Source organism: Aulostomus chinensis, chromosome 1 (assembly GCF_037954235.1).
Source record: "Aulostomus chinensis isolate RoL2024-O1b breed Wild chromosome 1, RoL_Achi_v1.0, whole genome shotgun sequence".
Classification (NCBI taxonomy): domain Eukaryota; kingdom Metazoa; phylum Chordata; class Actinopteri; order Syngnathiformes; family Aulostomidae; genus Aulostomus; species Aulostomus chinensis.
This window is the reverse complement of record NC_141320.1, coordinates 35,582,917-35,596,803: the sequence shown is the minus strand read 5'-3', so window position 1 is coordinate 35,596,803 and position 13,887 is coordinate 35,582,917. Positions and strand designations below refer to the sequence as shown.

The 13,887-nt window shown below is 44.7% G+C and overlaps 2 non-coding genes across 2 annotated transcripts; both read right to left on the bottom strand.

The window, feature by feature from the left end:
• Positions 1-4,750: 4,750 nt before the first annotated feature.
• Positions 4,751-4,822, bottom strand: trnaq-uug (transfer RNA glutamine (anticodon UUG)). The gene has a single exon. It is a non-coding gene; the product is annotated as a tRNA-Gln (tRNA).
• Positions 4,823-6,909: 2,087 nt separating this feature from the next.
• trnar-ucg (transfer RNA arginine (anticodon UCG)) lies at positions 6,910-6,982 on the bottom strand. The gene has a single exon. It is a non-coding gene; the product is annotated as a tRNA-Arg (tRNA).
• Between the last annotated feature and the right edge of the window lie 6,905 nt (positions 6,983-13,887).

Genomic DNA, 13,887 nt, shown 5'->3' with positions numbered 1-13,887 from the left:
GGGAGAAACCATTTTTCCAAACATGACACTGAAGCCATGACAAAAGAGTGGGAGACGCAGGTTGAAAGCCAATAATGAATGTATTTAACTAAAAAAAAACACAACAATAAATCAAAAATGGGCCCAGGTGCTTCCAACTAGGAGGAATGAACAGCTCCCCACCCTCCAGATACCTGCTGCAACACAAGAAACATCATGAAAGACACGAGATTCTGCGTGACTTTTCTGTTAAACCTGTGTTGAGAGCTAATTTGCAGTATGCAACCAAACCAGGTTACTTTTGAATGTTGCAAAAATACATCCCTGCAATTCTTCAAAAATAATTAATAATACAAGAACACACATTTGGTTTGTTTTGCAATGGAATTGTCCTTTAAGAGCTTCACAAGCTGGGAGAAGGATTTTAAACACTACTCTGGATTTTACTGGAGGCCAGTGCAGCGAAGCTAAGATTTGCGTGATGTGCTCTCTCTTCCTAGTTTCTGTCTATGCTTCTTGTCTATGCTTTACGCTTTATTTCTATGCATGCACCTGCATTGTGGACCAGCTGCAGAGTCTTCAACCACTTGTTAGTACAGCCTGATAATAAAGTAAATAAAAATATATGATAATAAAGAGTTACAATAGAGCAGTGACATCACTAGATAATGTGTCTCTAAGGGGTTTTGGGCCAAGCACAGGAACTTCTGTCTTATCAGAGTTGAACAGTAACAAGTTATAAGTCATCCAGGCCTTCATGTCTGGAATGCATGCTTGTAGTTTGGATAACTGTTGGCCTTCATCCGGCTTTATTGATAAATATAATTGATTATCATCTGTGAAACAATGGAAATGTATGGAGTGTTTTTGAATAATATGACCTAAAGGAAGCATATATAAAGTGAAGAGTATTGGCCCCAGCACTGAACCTTGGGGAACACCGTGTTTAACTTTGGTTTGCATGGAAGATTTATCGTTAATGAGTAGGGCTGGGTTTAAAAAATCGATTTAATCCATTTGAATCAATTTTCCTTTTCATGGTTTGATATCGATTCATAAAACCCACAGATCGATTCCTAACTTGCAGAGAACAGCCTGTGTATCAACTCTGGCAGTCTCGCATGATCAGCGTTTGGCGGCAGTTTTAATGGAATGTGATCTTGCGAGAATTTACTACCAGTCAAGCAAACATGGCGGACTGAAGCACAACCCTGAAGGCACGCTCGGTGAGATTAAAGGCCGATGTTTGGGTGCACTTTGGTTTTAAGGACGGAGAAAATGACGACTTGGGGGGGGGGGCAATATGCAAACTATGCAACGGGATGGTAAAGTACTGTGGGAATACGACAAATCTCCACTTGTCAAGACATCACCCAGCAGAAAACCAGTCGACACGGCTCAAACAACGCAGCCTGGAGCAGGTATAAGATAACCGAGGCTGTTGCAGTTTTTATATGCAAAGACATTTGACAATACCAAACATGAACGCAAGCTTAAAACAAAGCATCGAAACTTCGCTTCACTCAGCAGAGAACGTGGCATTGACTTGTGATTGTTAGACGTCAAGAGCAACAGATTCATATCTGACCATTCCAGCTCACTACATTAGCGACTGGGTCCTCGCATGCCATGTTCTTCAAACCAGAGCCGTGGAAACCAGCCACACAGCGAGAAAACTCAGCGAACTGTTATTCAGTGCAATAGGCGAGTGGAAGCTTAGGAACAAGGTGCCAGCCATCGAAACTGACAATGCAGCAAATATTGTCCGCGCTGCGGAGATTACGGGCTTGTTGCACATTGGTTGCTTTGCACACCTTCTTAATTTAGCCTCGCAAACTGCGCTGAAAGTCCCTACAGCTGCACGCTTGCTCGGCAGAGTCAGACGCATGGCTGCATTTTTTCATCGTAGCTCTACGGCGAGCCGCATCCTCAGTGAGAAGCAAAGGGTGCTGGAGCTTCCTGAGCACAAGATGGTGATTGACGTGGTGACACGTTGGAATAGCTCACTGGAGATGCTGGACCGTTTCCTCCAGCAGCAACCAGCCATCTCAGCAGCTCTGCTGTCACCTGAAGTACGCAGAAACGAGAAAGATGTCTGCACGTTGACAGAAGTGGACGTAAGAGTCCCAGAGGATGTGGTCAAAGCCCTTCAGCCACTGAAAGCAGCTACTCTTGCCAAGTCTGAGGAAAAATCCCCGACTCTGTCCATCATTGCACCCTTGCATGCACAACTGTTGGAAGAGATGCGCTGTGTCCCCCAGGATTCAACAGTCATCAAAGAGGTCAGGACAGCAGCAGACAACAACCTCAATTCAAGGTAAGCTTAAAAAGTATGTTGGTGAATGCGTGTGCATTCATGCACATTCATTTCCAATTAAATTATATTTAAGTGATCAAATATATCTTTTCAAGGTTCGTGCCTTGAAGGACAGGCTCTATGTTGCTTCAGCGTCAGACCCTCGTTTCAAGGCTCTGCCTTTCTTGCCTGATGAGGCCTGGAACCACACATTCTCCCGACTGGTGACTGAAGCTTCTGTTGTGGCACAGGCGGAGGCTTCTAATGTAAGTTATTGACACAAAAAAAAACTTATTTCCTACAGTTTTTGTACTTTACTGTATTCAACTCAAATTTAATTTGTCTTCATTATTTTAATATTAAGCAGTTGTATTCTGAATTGTATTCCAAGTGTCTTTCCAGATCATTTTCTTGCTATTTTCAAACAGCAAACATCTGCTTTTGGTGGAAAAGAAGAAGCTGTGCCTGATCCCGTTGAAGATGTTGCTCCACCAAAGAGACCAAAGGAATCCTCTGCGCTGATGTCTCTCCTAGGGTCAGCCTACATGCGGAAAGAGACAGTTACACAGAAAACTGTATTTGAAAAGGCCCAGGATGAAATCAAAATATACAGGGAAGTAACACCCATTCCACTCTCTGAGAATCCTCTCAACTGGTGGAGAACACATGCAAAGCAGGATCCCCTATTGGCCCACCAAGTAAAACGGTACCTTTGTGTACCTGGTACCAGTGTCCCGTCCGAGCGGGTTTTTTCCACCACTGGGGATGTTGTGACGGCAAAAAGGAGCTGCCTTACTCCTCAACATGTTGATCAACTCCTTTTCATGCAGAAAAATCGTACTCTCTCCAACAAGTAAGAAAAGGGATGACAGGTCTTGAAGTTTTATGGACTTAGGTTTGTGATTATTGTTCAGAAGTTTACAAGATCTTTTTTATTCGTGTGTCAAGAAAACCCTTTAAGGAGTAATTCAGAACTGTTTAGACTTGTAAATACTTTTCTTTTTTGCATGAATGAAAAACAAACCAAACCCAAACAGGAAGTTCAGAATGCCTGGAAAACAAGATGGAATGTCACCACTTGTCTGATGGTGTTTTTCAGTTTACATTGTATGTTTCAAATATACAGACCATGTTCCAAAAAACTGAGATATTGGCGCTATTTTAATTTGCCTACATTTATTTGAGTCAACAGATGGCTGTTAATTCTGTTCTGATGCAGTTGTCACAACCATTGTAGTGTTATTGCACAGAAGCTGTGAGACAGTTGTAGCTAAGTGAGTGTCCTGTTTATGTGTGTCATCTTTGGAGAAACTTTATTTACAATGTCTATCTTGTAATTTATTTCAATTTGATTTATATACATTCATTTTTTGTTGTTGTCAGTCACTTGGTCAGGTTTAAATAAATAAATAAATGGACGTTGAATCGAATTGAATCGTGAATTGAATTGAATCGGACCTCGGAAAATCAAATCAAATCGATTAGGAAAATCTGAATCGATACTCAGCCCTACTGACTGGTATTTGTTGTTAAACTGGACAGTTTGTCTGTTGAAGCTCTTTAAGTTGATCTGGTTGGACACAAATCTTAGCCACTCAGATGCAGCAGCAGAAGAAGCTGTCATCCACCCTGACAGTCAGAGCATCAAGTCAAGGAAACATCAACCATCTTGTAGTTCCAAACCTTCACCTGTCAGATTCAGCTACTTCTTATTGTGGGATTTTAACTTTGAACACAAACAGTGTCTCGACGCACGATGGCCCAAAAACGGCCCGCATCCCGATTGCAGATCAGCACCACACCAGACCCAGGATTGGTCCAGTTCTGATTTTACTTCAGTATTTGGCACCTTCGGATGTTCGGACCGAATCCAGTTAGTTACACACATTTTCATTTCACCTTGGATTTTGGAGCTTTCGGGTTAAAACCTGTATTTCATGTGTGGGCCACAACCGTCATGTGTGCACCACAGCCGGATCAGGAAGCTTTCAAACGGATCTGGCCCAAAGACTCCTGCTATCTGGGTAGTGTAGATGCCAATGTAGTGGTTGGGGAAATAGTCTCTGAGAATCCAACTTGAAGGTCCTGCTAAGTGTTGTGATGCTCAAATGTTCTGTAAAATAGTTGGACCCTCAGCAAAGATACTAGATTAGGAGTTGATGGAGTCGTTGCAGATACCAGGGTCCAAAGTCCAGCTTGAACCTGGTTTGTGCAGTTCTTTGTCAAGCTAGCAGCGATTCTTTCTTTTCACATGGCCGTGTCTCCTGATGACTCAGGACCAGTTGATGTCCATTTACCTGTCATGGTGACAGAGAACTTTGTCCAGCTCAACCAGGACAAAACTGAGGTCTTAATTGAAGGTGGTGGCAGCGTTGTTAGGGCCTGAGCCTCCTCCCAACCAGCCACAGCCAAGTAGCACGAGTTGGCCATAGAAAAATGCAATTCCTCTTTCAATGTCCGTCACAGACTTGCTGGAGACTCCACCGAGATTTGAACTCAGATCACTGGATTCAAAGTCCAGAGTGCTAACCATTACACCATGGAACCAGTCCAAAAAAAAAGACATGAGTGAGAAAAATTATGGCGCTTATCATGTAGGAGGGACTACAGTGGTTGTCTGGTTTAAATTTTCACGAACATCCATCCATCCATTCATCCATTGTCTTCCGCTCATTCCTGTTAATGGTTGCAGACTCCTTTTTCATAGCTGGAACCTTCCTCTTGTGTCAGCTTCCTGTTCCCATCTCTATGTTAACGGTCAGTTTTGACCCACGTCTTCAATCAGCTGTCAAATAAACTAAAACAATTTTCTATCATGGTTCAGGTTAACAAAATCCTCATCAACTTCTCTGGTCCAATCACATTTATGTTGGCACACAGAGAACAGATCTAGAGTCAGAGCTGAGACTTCAGTCTAAGCACCTTAAGATGGAGGAGAAGAAGCCCTGATTTCTGGGTCTCACAGTCTTTTTACTCTCTTGGCTCCACCCACACAGGGCAGGAGAACATCCTCATAGAGAGTCAGTGTTTTTCCATGTTTAACCAAATCAGCTCTCAGTGGTTAAGAACAGGTGAGTTAGTGAGTGTGGTTCGTTCTAATCTGATGTCCAAGCTGCAGGAAACAGCAAAGCCAAACAGTACAGAAGCCTTTCAGCATTCATGCAGACTGGAAAGAGGCTGAAATGCTCCCTGCTTCTGGAAGGAGCAGAGATGGAGCCAGAAAAAACACAGAATTTACCCAGACTCTGATTTGAACTAGCAAGAGACTCAAGCTGGTCATGAAGTATGATTGGCTGCCTCTTCGTGATGTCATTCACACACTTGTATAATCAGGATGTGAGCTGAGGGGTGGAGATCAATGAGTCCTGGAGACGTTCAATAATGTCCACAACTTTGGCACCAGGAAGACAGCAGGTGATGGCACCTGGGAGTTCAACAGACCTGATGATTGAACCACCAATCACAAGGATTTCAGCCTCCATTGTAAACAGAGAGTTTAGATGAGAGAGAACCTGCTGTCAGCCTCACCAGTCAGGGCAGTGGTAGAGGCAGCAGAGTTGAATGAAGCAGGATCACCTGGCAGGTCTCAGCTGGAGGTGATGACATCACTGGCCTCAGTCCTAACCAGTGCTCTGCCTAACAACACGGACGATGGTGAGAAACCAGTAGAAGCACTCTGAGAGTTGGAGACAGCAGGAGGAGAGAGACCACGACAGAGTCACCCATGGGAAACTGTTGGATCCACTCAGGACAAACTGGACAGACACAGATCAAAGACAGAATTGATGATGATGTCATCAGGGGGCTTTGATGGTGTCTTTATTTGTACCCAGAATTCTGTCTTTGATCTCAGGAGGACATGAAAGAAACACAACTGAGGAAAGAAGAGGCGAACATTCAGCTTCATTAGAAACACTTGAACTGTTGAACAGTAGAATTTGTTTGAAACAGTTTACAACACTGAGTGACAGGATTGAAGAGGGAAGAGTTTTCTACTTTAAATTTAATTCTAACTTTGAACTGGGGATGAACATTTTTAGTCGTTCATATTCTAACATACAGAGGAAGTCATGTCATTCCCTTTTTTAAAAAAGAAAAACATGTGAAGCTCCTCCCCCCAGCTCCAGATGGACAGACAGACATGAGAGTGGCCAGGAAGCAAAGAAGTGTTGTGCTCCTCTCCAGTGCTCTGGTGTTGTTGTGCTCTTCTCAGCTCCATCATGAAGACCTGCTGGCACTGGGCGCTGGTGGAAGTTTGCAGCTCTCACTGGAAAGTCCTGAGGCTCCTCCCACTCTGAAGCAGGCAGTTGCTCCCAGCCAGCCCACACTTTCACTCTCTGGTGTAGGAGTGAAGAACAAAATCATAATCAAGAACCATCACTCTTTCATTGGGGCTCCTTTCTCCTTGTTCTGATACAGAAACTCAACAGCTTCTATCATTGATTTGACAGGAAATGTTGATGACACACTGGGATTTTTGTTCTCCTGCTGTCACTGTCAAGTGCAGCTTAACATGAGAGGTAGCAGGATCATTCATGTGTTCATGTTTCCAGCAGACAAGGAGGGAACCTGGGAGGACTTCAGTGACTTTGATCAGTGGTTCTCACTTCATCTTCTCAGTATAAAGTTTAAAGTGAGCTGGCCAGGAGTTGAACCTAGAATCTTCTGATCCGAAGTCAGACGCGTTGTCCATTGCGCCACCAGCCCTACAGAGGGGAGGTGCTTATACAAAAAGAGTCAACACCTTCATTTGTATGTCAGAAAATTTCAATGATATGGTGGCATTTTCTGTTTTTGTGCTGTCTGATTGTCTAAATATCAGGTTTAGATCATCAAATTAACACTGGAACAAAACATAATAAACATTAATTATTTAACATTCAAAAAAAAAAAGAAAGAGAACCTGCATCATCCCAGCCATGAAGACCTCAACATGGTTGAAGAGAAAGTCTTGGGTTGGATTCTTGTGTTTTGCAGCATCCTTGATGAGTCTGCATAGAAACATTGGTGTTGTGGACCCACATCCACCAGGAGTGGAGCTCAACCAAGAAGAGCAAGAGGAGAATGTTTGTGGAGGAGCTGGGAAGTTCCCTGGTCAAGCCACACACTGAGGGAAGGGAACGGACGCCCCGAGACCCAGACGCTGCAGCCTTGCTCAGACAGCTGCAGAGCTCAGCAGCACTCCATCCATGCCATCAGCAACACAGAGAGCATCCACACCAGCGTCCTCCTCAGCAGCCCTGCCTCAACACCAACCAGAACAGCCACAGCCACAACCCCCTCAGGACCTGGATTCTTTCTAAATACTTTTTAAAGGCGTGTTCTGTCCAGGTAGAAGACATGATTTGTTTCTTTGGATGAAATAAAAATGGATGAAAACGTCCAGAACATCCCTCCCAAATCTGATTTCTTCAATTGAAAGAACTCTAACATTTCTAGATTCATTCCCTCCAGTAAGGTCTTATTTCCAGCTCTGCTCTCCCTCCACTACTGTTCAGTGTAGTATTTATTTTACTGACTACTTCATTGACAGGTGGTAAAACTTTCTGGTGTTTCCTGAACTTAACTGAGTGCTGCTCAGTAAAGTTGCCATGACTTGAGATTCTCTTCCTGCTGGGTCCATTTCAACATTCTTATCCTTCCTATCACTGGAGATAAAGTATCAGTCAGGGCTGTACTTGATTAGTACTGCATATAGTACACATCAGTCACTGCCATTACACAGTGGAATGGTAGTTGAAGTACTGTTTACCAGCAAGCTGAAAACTGTTGTGGTCTTTGACAATTCTCTTGTTTCTGAATGAAAATCCTGTGAAGGAGAATCATGGAGACATCCTAAAAATGGCTGAGGTCTCTGAGCTGCAGCAGGTCTGAGCTGCTTTTGATGCCCAGATGATGAGGAGGCAGTGAATGGTGGGTTTGGTGGAGCTGGAAAAAGGCTGCAGGTGGTGAGGGGTCTGCTGGTGTCAGGACTTCCTCTCCAGGTCTGAGGGCTTCTCCCTGCAGTTCCCACAAACACCACAACAGTCCTGGAACCCCTGTGGAGGACCATGATGACCCCGATGCACCATCAGGCCATCAAAAACCAGTCCTGATGGTCAAAAAGGTCCCTCCACTCATCCAGGCTCAACTCTAGAAGAAGCTTCTGGAACAGATGAGCAAACACACTCAAATATAAATCCTGATGTAAACACACTGGCAAACCAACGTTTACCACAATGTTGATTTTTACAATTTCCTTCAATGTTTGAAAACCATCAAAGTGGACAGAAGCCCAGATGGTCCAAACCTGTTTCCTGTCTCCTGCCATTGTGGAGAGCCTCTGTTCTGTCCTGCTGCTGTCCAGTTATCTCTCCTGAGCTCCTCTGCTGGTTCCACCTTGAAGAGGGTCTGAGCTAGAACTGAACCTTGGGAAACTTCAACCTTTGATCTAAGAGTTTTGTGTTTGATCTAAAAATTCAGTGAATTTTGGGTTTGTGTGGAGCTGAAAAAATGCTGCAGGTGTTGAGAGGTCTGCTGGTGTCCAGGACCCGAGTCGTTGGGTTGGGTTTGTGTTTGTGTTTGATCTTAGAATTCTTTCTTTGATCTCTCCTTGATTTCTCAATGATTTCTCTGTGGACTCCAATTGTCTTTGATCTCAGAGTTCTGTGTTTGATCTTAGAATTCTTTCTTTGATCTCTCCTTGATTTCTCAATGATTTCTTTGTGGACTCCAATTGTCTTTCATCTCTCAGTGAGACAAAGACATAGCAGCTCCAACCTCAGCCTCCAGGAGGCCCTGATCCTCTAGTGGTCAGTCCTCTGTGTTGTGGCTGCAGCAACCCTGGTTTGAATCAGGGTCCCAGCAGCAACATTCCTACTGACTAGTGTTTGTTGTTCAACTGGACAGTTTGTCTGGTGAAGCTCTCTCAGACACTCCTTTCTTCATCCTCCCTTCAGGCTCAGCAGCATCAGAGTCAATGTGTCTGACTAGGATCAGAACCCTCAACCTGGAGGCTGTGGTGCAATGAGAACACATCTGACAACCAATCAGAGGAGGGTCTGTTTGACCCCTGAAAACTCCATGAAAGCCTGAGAGGAACTTGTTCTTCATCTCCAAATTCCCTCCCTGCACGTTGTCTCTGCAGAAATCATTCAAGTCCAAGTTGAACCTTAGACTAAAAGCTCCCAGTAGGTGATGCAGGCTTCACCTCACTCCTGGTTCTGGAACCTCACCAGTTCTTGCTCTCTCACCACTTGGATCTCATGTTCCTGACATCTCTGAGCTTGTTTCCTATCCACCTGTCTCATGTTGATGAGGTCATCCAGCCTGATGATCTCTAGGTTCTCCTTTGAGTGGTTCCCTCTGGGAGAGTTCTCTCTCTGTAACTTGTGTGTGTGTTTGCTCGTATCCTGTTTCTCCTTGACAGCACTTTAGTGTTTTTACCACTGGTGTCTCATCTGTGGTTCACCTTTTATTTGACTTCTTTGTCAAAGATGAAGGTGTTTGTGGTCATCCATCAATCATGTGATGGCTCATGTGACTGTGAGTCTGATGAAGAGCTTGTAGCGTCTCTCACTCTGATCACTTCAGGCTATTGAAGCTACTCAGGTGTAGCCTGACTAGCTCAGTCGGTAGAGCATGAGACTCTTAATCAGGAGGAGTCCAGGCCTGAATCGGTGAAAACCAACGTAACCGGCTCACGTTCTCAGCTGGATTCTCCCATCGATGTACGACGCCTCTCCAACGAACTGGTGGGAGGACGGCCTCCAAAGCCTCCACCTCGTCGACCGTGGCTCCCGCTGAGATTCGCTCGATGAAGAAGGGAAGCGCGTTGATGGGCTACCCTCTGGTCTCAGGCTGCTGGCTGCCTGGACTAAGCTGCTCTTGTCCGACACAAAGGTGGCTTCTCTCTCTTCAAGGCTCACAGGAGGTCAAGAGTGTAGCGACCGTGAGCCGAGATCGATGATGAATTACAAAAATAGAAAATCCCCCCAAAAAATTAGTGGAATAGAAAAGAAAAGGGGGGGAGCCGGACCAGCTGCTCTAGGAGCTCACACACAAAGGGCAGAAACAAGAAGCACTGAAGAGAGCGCCAGCAGTGGATGGTGCCACCACTGTTACAGTAAACTGGTCCACCTCAGAGCAGTGACCTTGACCTGTGAGGGGTTGTTGGCCAATCAGGACACTTTGCTGTCTTCAGTCCTTCTCAGATATCAACAAATGAAGCTGGTTGAACAGACAGCAATCATCATCACTCAGAGACATCACCTGGAGAGGAAGACTGCTCAGAGTTCTGACAATGACAGTGAAGAGGCAAGGAGAGCTGGACAACCACAGACAGTGAAACATTCGGAACATCATGTTGATACACGCGCGTGTGTGTGTGTGTGTGTGTGTGTGTGTGTGTGTGTGTGTGTGTGTGTGTGTGTGTGTGTGTGTGTGTGTGTGTGTGTGTGTGTGTGTGTGTGTGAGCAACAACTTAACACAGGAGAGGAAACCATAACACTGATCATTGAATGTACAGCCACACTTCAACTCAATGAATGCTCTGCACAGAAGAATCCAGCTTCATTCCTGGATCAACAAGTCTTCTTCCAGCGAGTCAAACTCAATAAAAAAGCAAACAAATCCAAGCAAAGGACAAGGAACTCCAGCATTTTCCCTCCCTGATGACATCCACTCAGTTTTTAAACGTGAATGTGGAGCAGACGGTGCAGTTTGGCTGCAGGTCTTGGACAAGGCTCTGAGATGCTGGCTGCTCAACAAGAGAGAAGGGCTGGAGACCAGGAACTAGAAAGCTGAGGACTGCACTGTCCACACTCCTCTGAGACCTGCTTCCTTTCTTCAAGCGTCATCAAGACGTCCCAGCCTCAGATTTTCTGATTGGAGACAATGATGACCACAAGTACAAGGAATAAAAGACAAGACAAAACAAACGCAAAATCCATCCAAATCCATTGATTGATTGATTGATGCTGCAGTTCTAATGTGGGGTTTCAAACTTGGACAACAGTTGCCGTAAATCACAGAAGAAGAAGAAGAGTGATTTTCTTTTCTACAGAACTTAGATTTTAAAAAAAATTGAAAAGTGAAAAACATGAAAAATGGCAAATGCTGTTTTTGTTGATTGCCTTCAATCAATCTATTTAAACTGTATTGTTGCTCTTTCCTTTAGAGAGACAGTAAATGACTAATTAGTGGCCCGGGCGTTTAAAAGAGACCAGGCGTCGATTGGTAACAGGCTTTTATTTTGGCACTGGCCAGCACTGGGCCACTATTATTATTTTTTTAGCAATAGGTATACAAGGTATAACAATATACTGTAGTACTTTAAAGAACAGTAGTGCAAATATCAAGATTGTCCAGAGAACACTTTACACAAGAACACTTTATTAGTAAGAAAAGGGCGTGACAACTTGAGGCCCGTATCCTTCCACTTCCACGACAGTCTCATGAGGCCAAAATAGCAGATCTACACATTCACAACGATGCGTTACCACCTTGAAGATCTTTTTTTTTCTTTTTTTGCATGGAACCGTGAGCTTGAAGATTTGCTGTCTGCGGTGCACTGACATCATGAGACATAAATTACTGGGAAGTTAAAATAAATTGCAAAATCTTACATGAAACCAAGTTAAGATAACATTAATCTCAAATAACGGCCCCCAGGCGTTTAAACGAACCTGGCGTTTATTTGAGACAGGCGTCTACTTTACAAAATGAGGTCGGACCCTCGGCCATCAAATGAGACCCGGCGGCACTTTGACACCAGGCTGTTCATTGGTCAGTTAGGGTTGATGAAGGTTGATAACATCCACTCCAAATAGTCAAACACAGGGGTGAGGATACAAGCAGAGCCTCTACATGGAAGCAAAAGCACTGACAACTTTAAAACTGTACAGTGAGTTAAGAAAAATACTCTCTTTAAACCTTTTTATGAACTGTCCTCATAAACTTGTCTTTTAATAAACTTTCTATTCTTCTGTTAACTTTAAGTTCACTGTTAAGTAACTGGATGGATGACAACAACAGAAATGCCTGTTCTGAGTTGAGTCATTTGGAGGTTGATCTCATGGGAGATAAAACTGCAGGCTCACTGCTGCAGAAGCTTGCTTTTTCCTTTGTTTGGTGACGCATTTCCTTTGTTTGGCAGGAGGCAGGGTGAAGGGAAGTAGACCCAAATGAAGAGGAGGGGAAGGAGGGTGAACAAAAGAGGTTTGTGAAAGAGACTGGAGACTGGAGGCTGGAGACTGGAGAGACTGGAGGCTTAAGACGAGAGACTGGAGACTGGAGACTTGGCTTAAGATGAGAGACTGGAGGTGAGAGACCAGGGAAACCTGGAGGCTTGAGACGAGCAGCTCGTGACTGGAGACTTGTGGCTCATGATTGGTGGCTGTCACAATGCTTGACGTAGACTTCGACATCACAACACAGCAGTACAATAAACACCACCACACTAACGACTCCATCGGTCCTTCAAAAAGAAGAACATTAACAACAGAGAACAGCTCTGTGGTAGTTTTCAACACTTGGCAACTAAACAAGAGGCAGAATCATCTTAAAATACATAAGAAGGTCCTCAGTAGAGCCAGAGCCGCCTCAGTAAACACAGAAACTGCTGCTAAACCAGATATTTCTTTAGACCAGTTTTATCAAATTAACAGTCCAGAACTTCATTCAATGATGACCTCATCAAAACCTTCATCCTGTCTCTTAGATTATTTCCTACTAGGCTGCCTAAGGAAGTCTTCCCTCAGTGAGCACCTCTTTATTCAATCTGATTCCTCTGTCTGTAGTAACAGGATATGAACCACAGTCCTTGAAGGGAGCTGTCATTAAACCACTGCTTCAGAGGCCTCCTCTAGACCCTGAGGTTCTAGCCAACTATGGACTGATAGCTAACCTCCCCTCCTCTCTAAAATCCTGGAGAAAGCAGCTGTGTTGCAGCAGGTATCTGGAGGGTGGGGGGCTGTTCGTTCCTCCTAGTTGAAGCTCCTGGGCCCGGTGCTCTCTACATACAGAACCTGCCTTGCTGGCCAGGAGCCTCTCTTCCTCCTCATCCATTGTCTCTTTGAAGTTCAGCAGCCAACATCTCTTCCTCCCACCTCCCTTACACACATGCACACACGAACCCACACCACCAACTGTACTGATGATCACATCACATTGTTCTGAGTTCAATTTTGGTTTATTGTTGCATTTTTTTCTTCATGAAATAATTTCATTATTTGGCCTGCAACCTGAGCTGCCCAGTGGTGCAGTGGTCAGCACTGTTGCCTCACAGAAAGAAGGTTCCGGATTCGAGTCCCAGCTCAAGTGCCGGATCTTTCTGTGTGAGTCTGCATGTTCTCTCTGTTCCTGTGTGGGTTCTCTCTGGTACTCCAGCTTCCTCCCACAGTCCAAAGACATCAAGAGGGGACGAGGCTGATTGATACTCTAAATTGACTGTAGGTGTGACTGTGAGAGTGAATGGTTGTCTGTCTCTATGTGTTGGCCCTGTGACGAACTGGCGACCTGTCCAGGGTGAACCCACCTCTTGCCCATAGACGCTGGGATAAGCTCCACCCCCCCTTCCCTTAACAGGAAGCAGAAGACAATGGCTGGATGGCTGGATGGGCCTTCAACCTGCG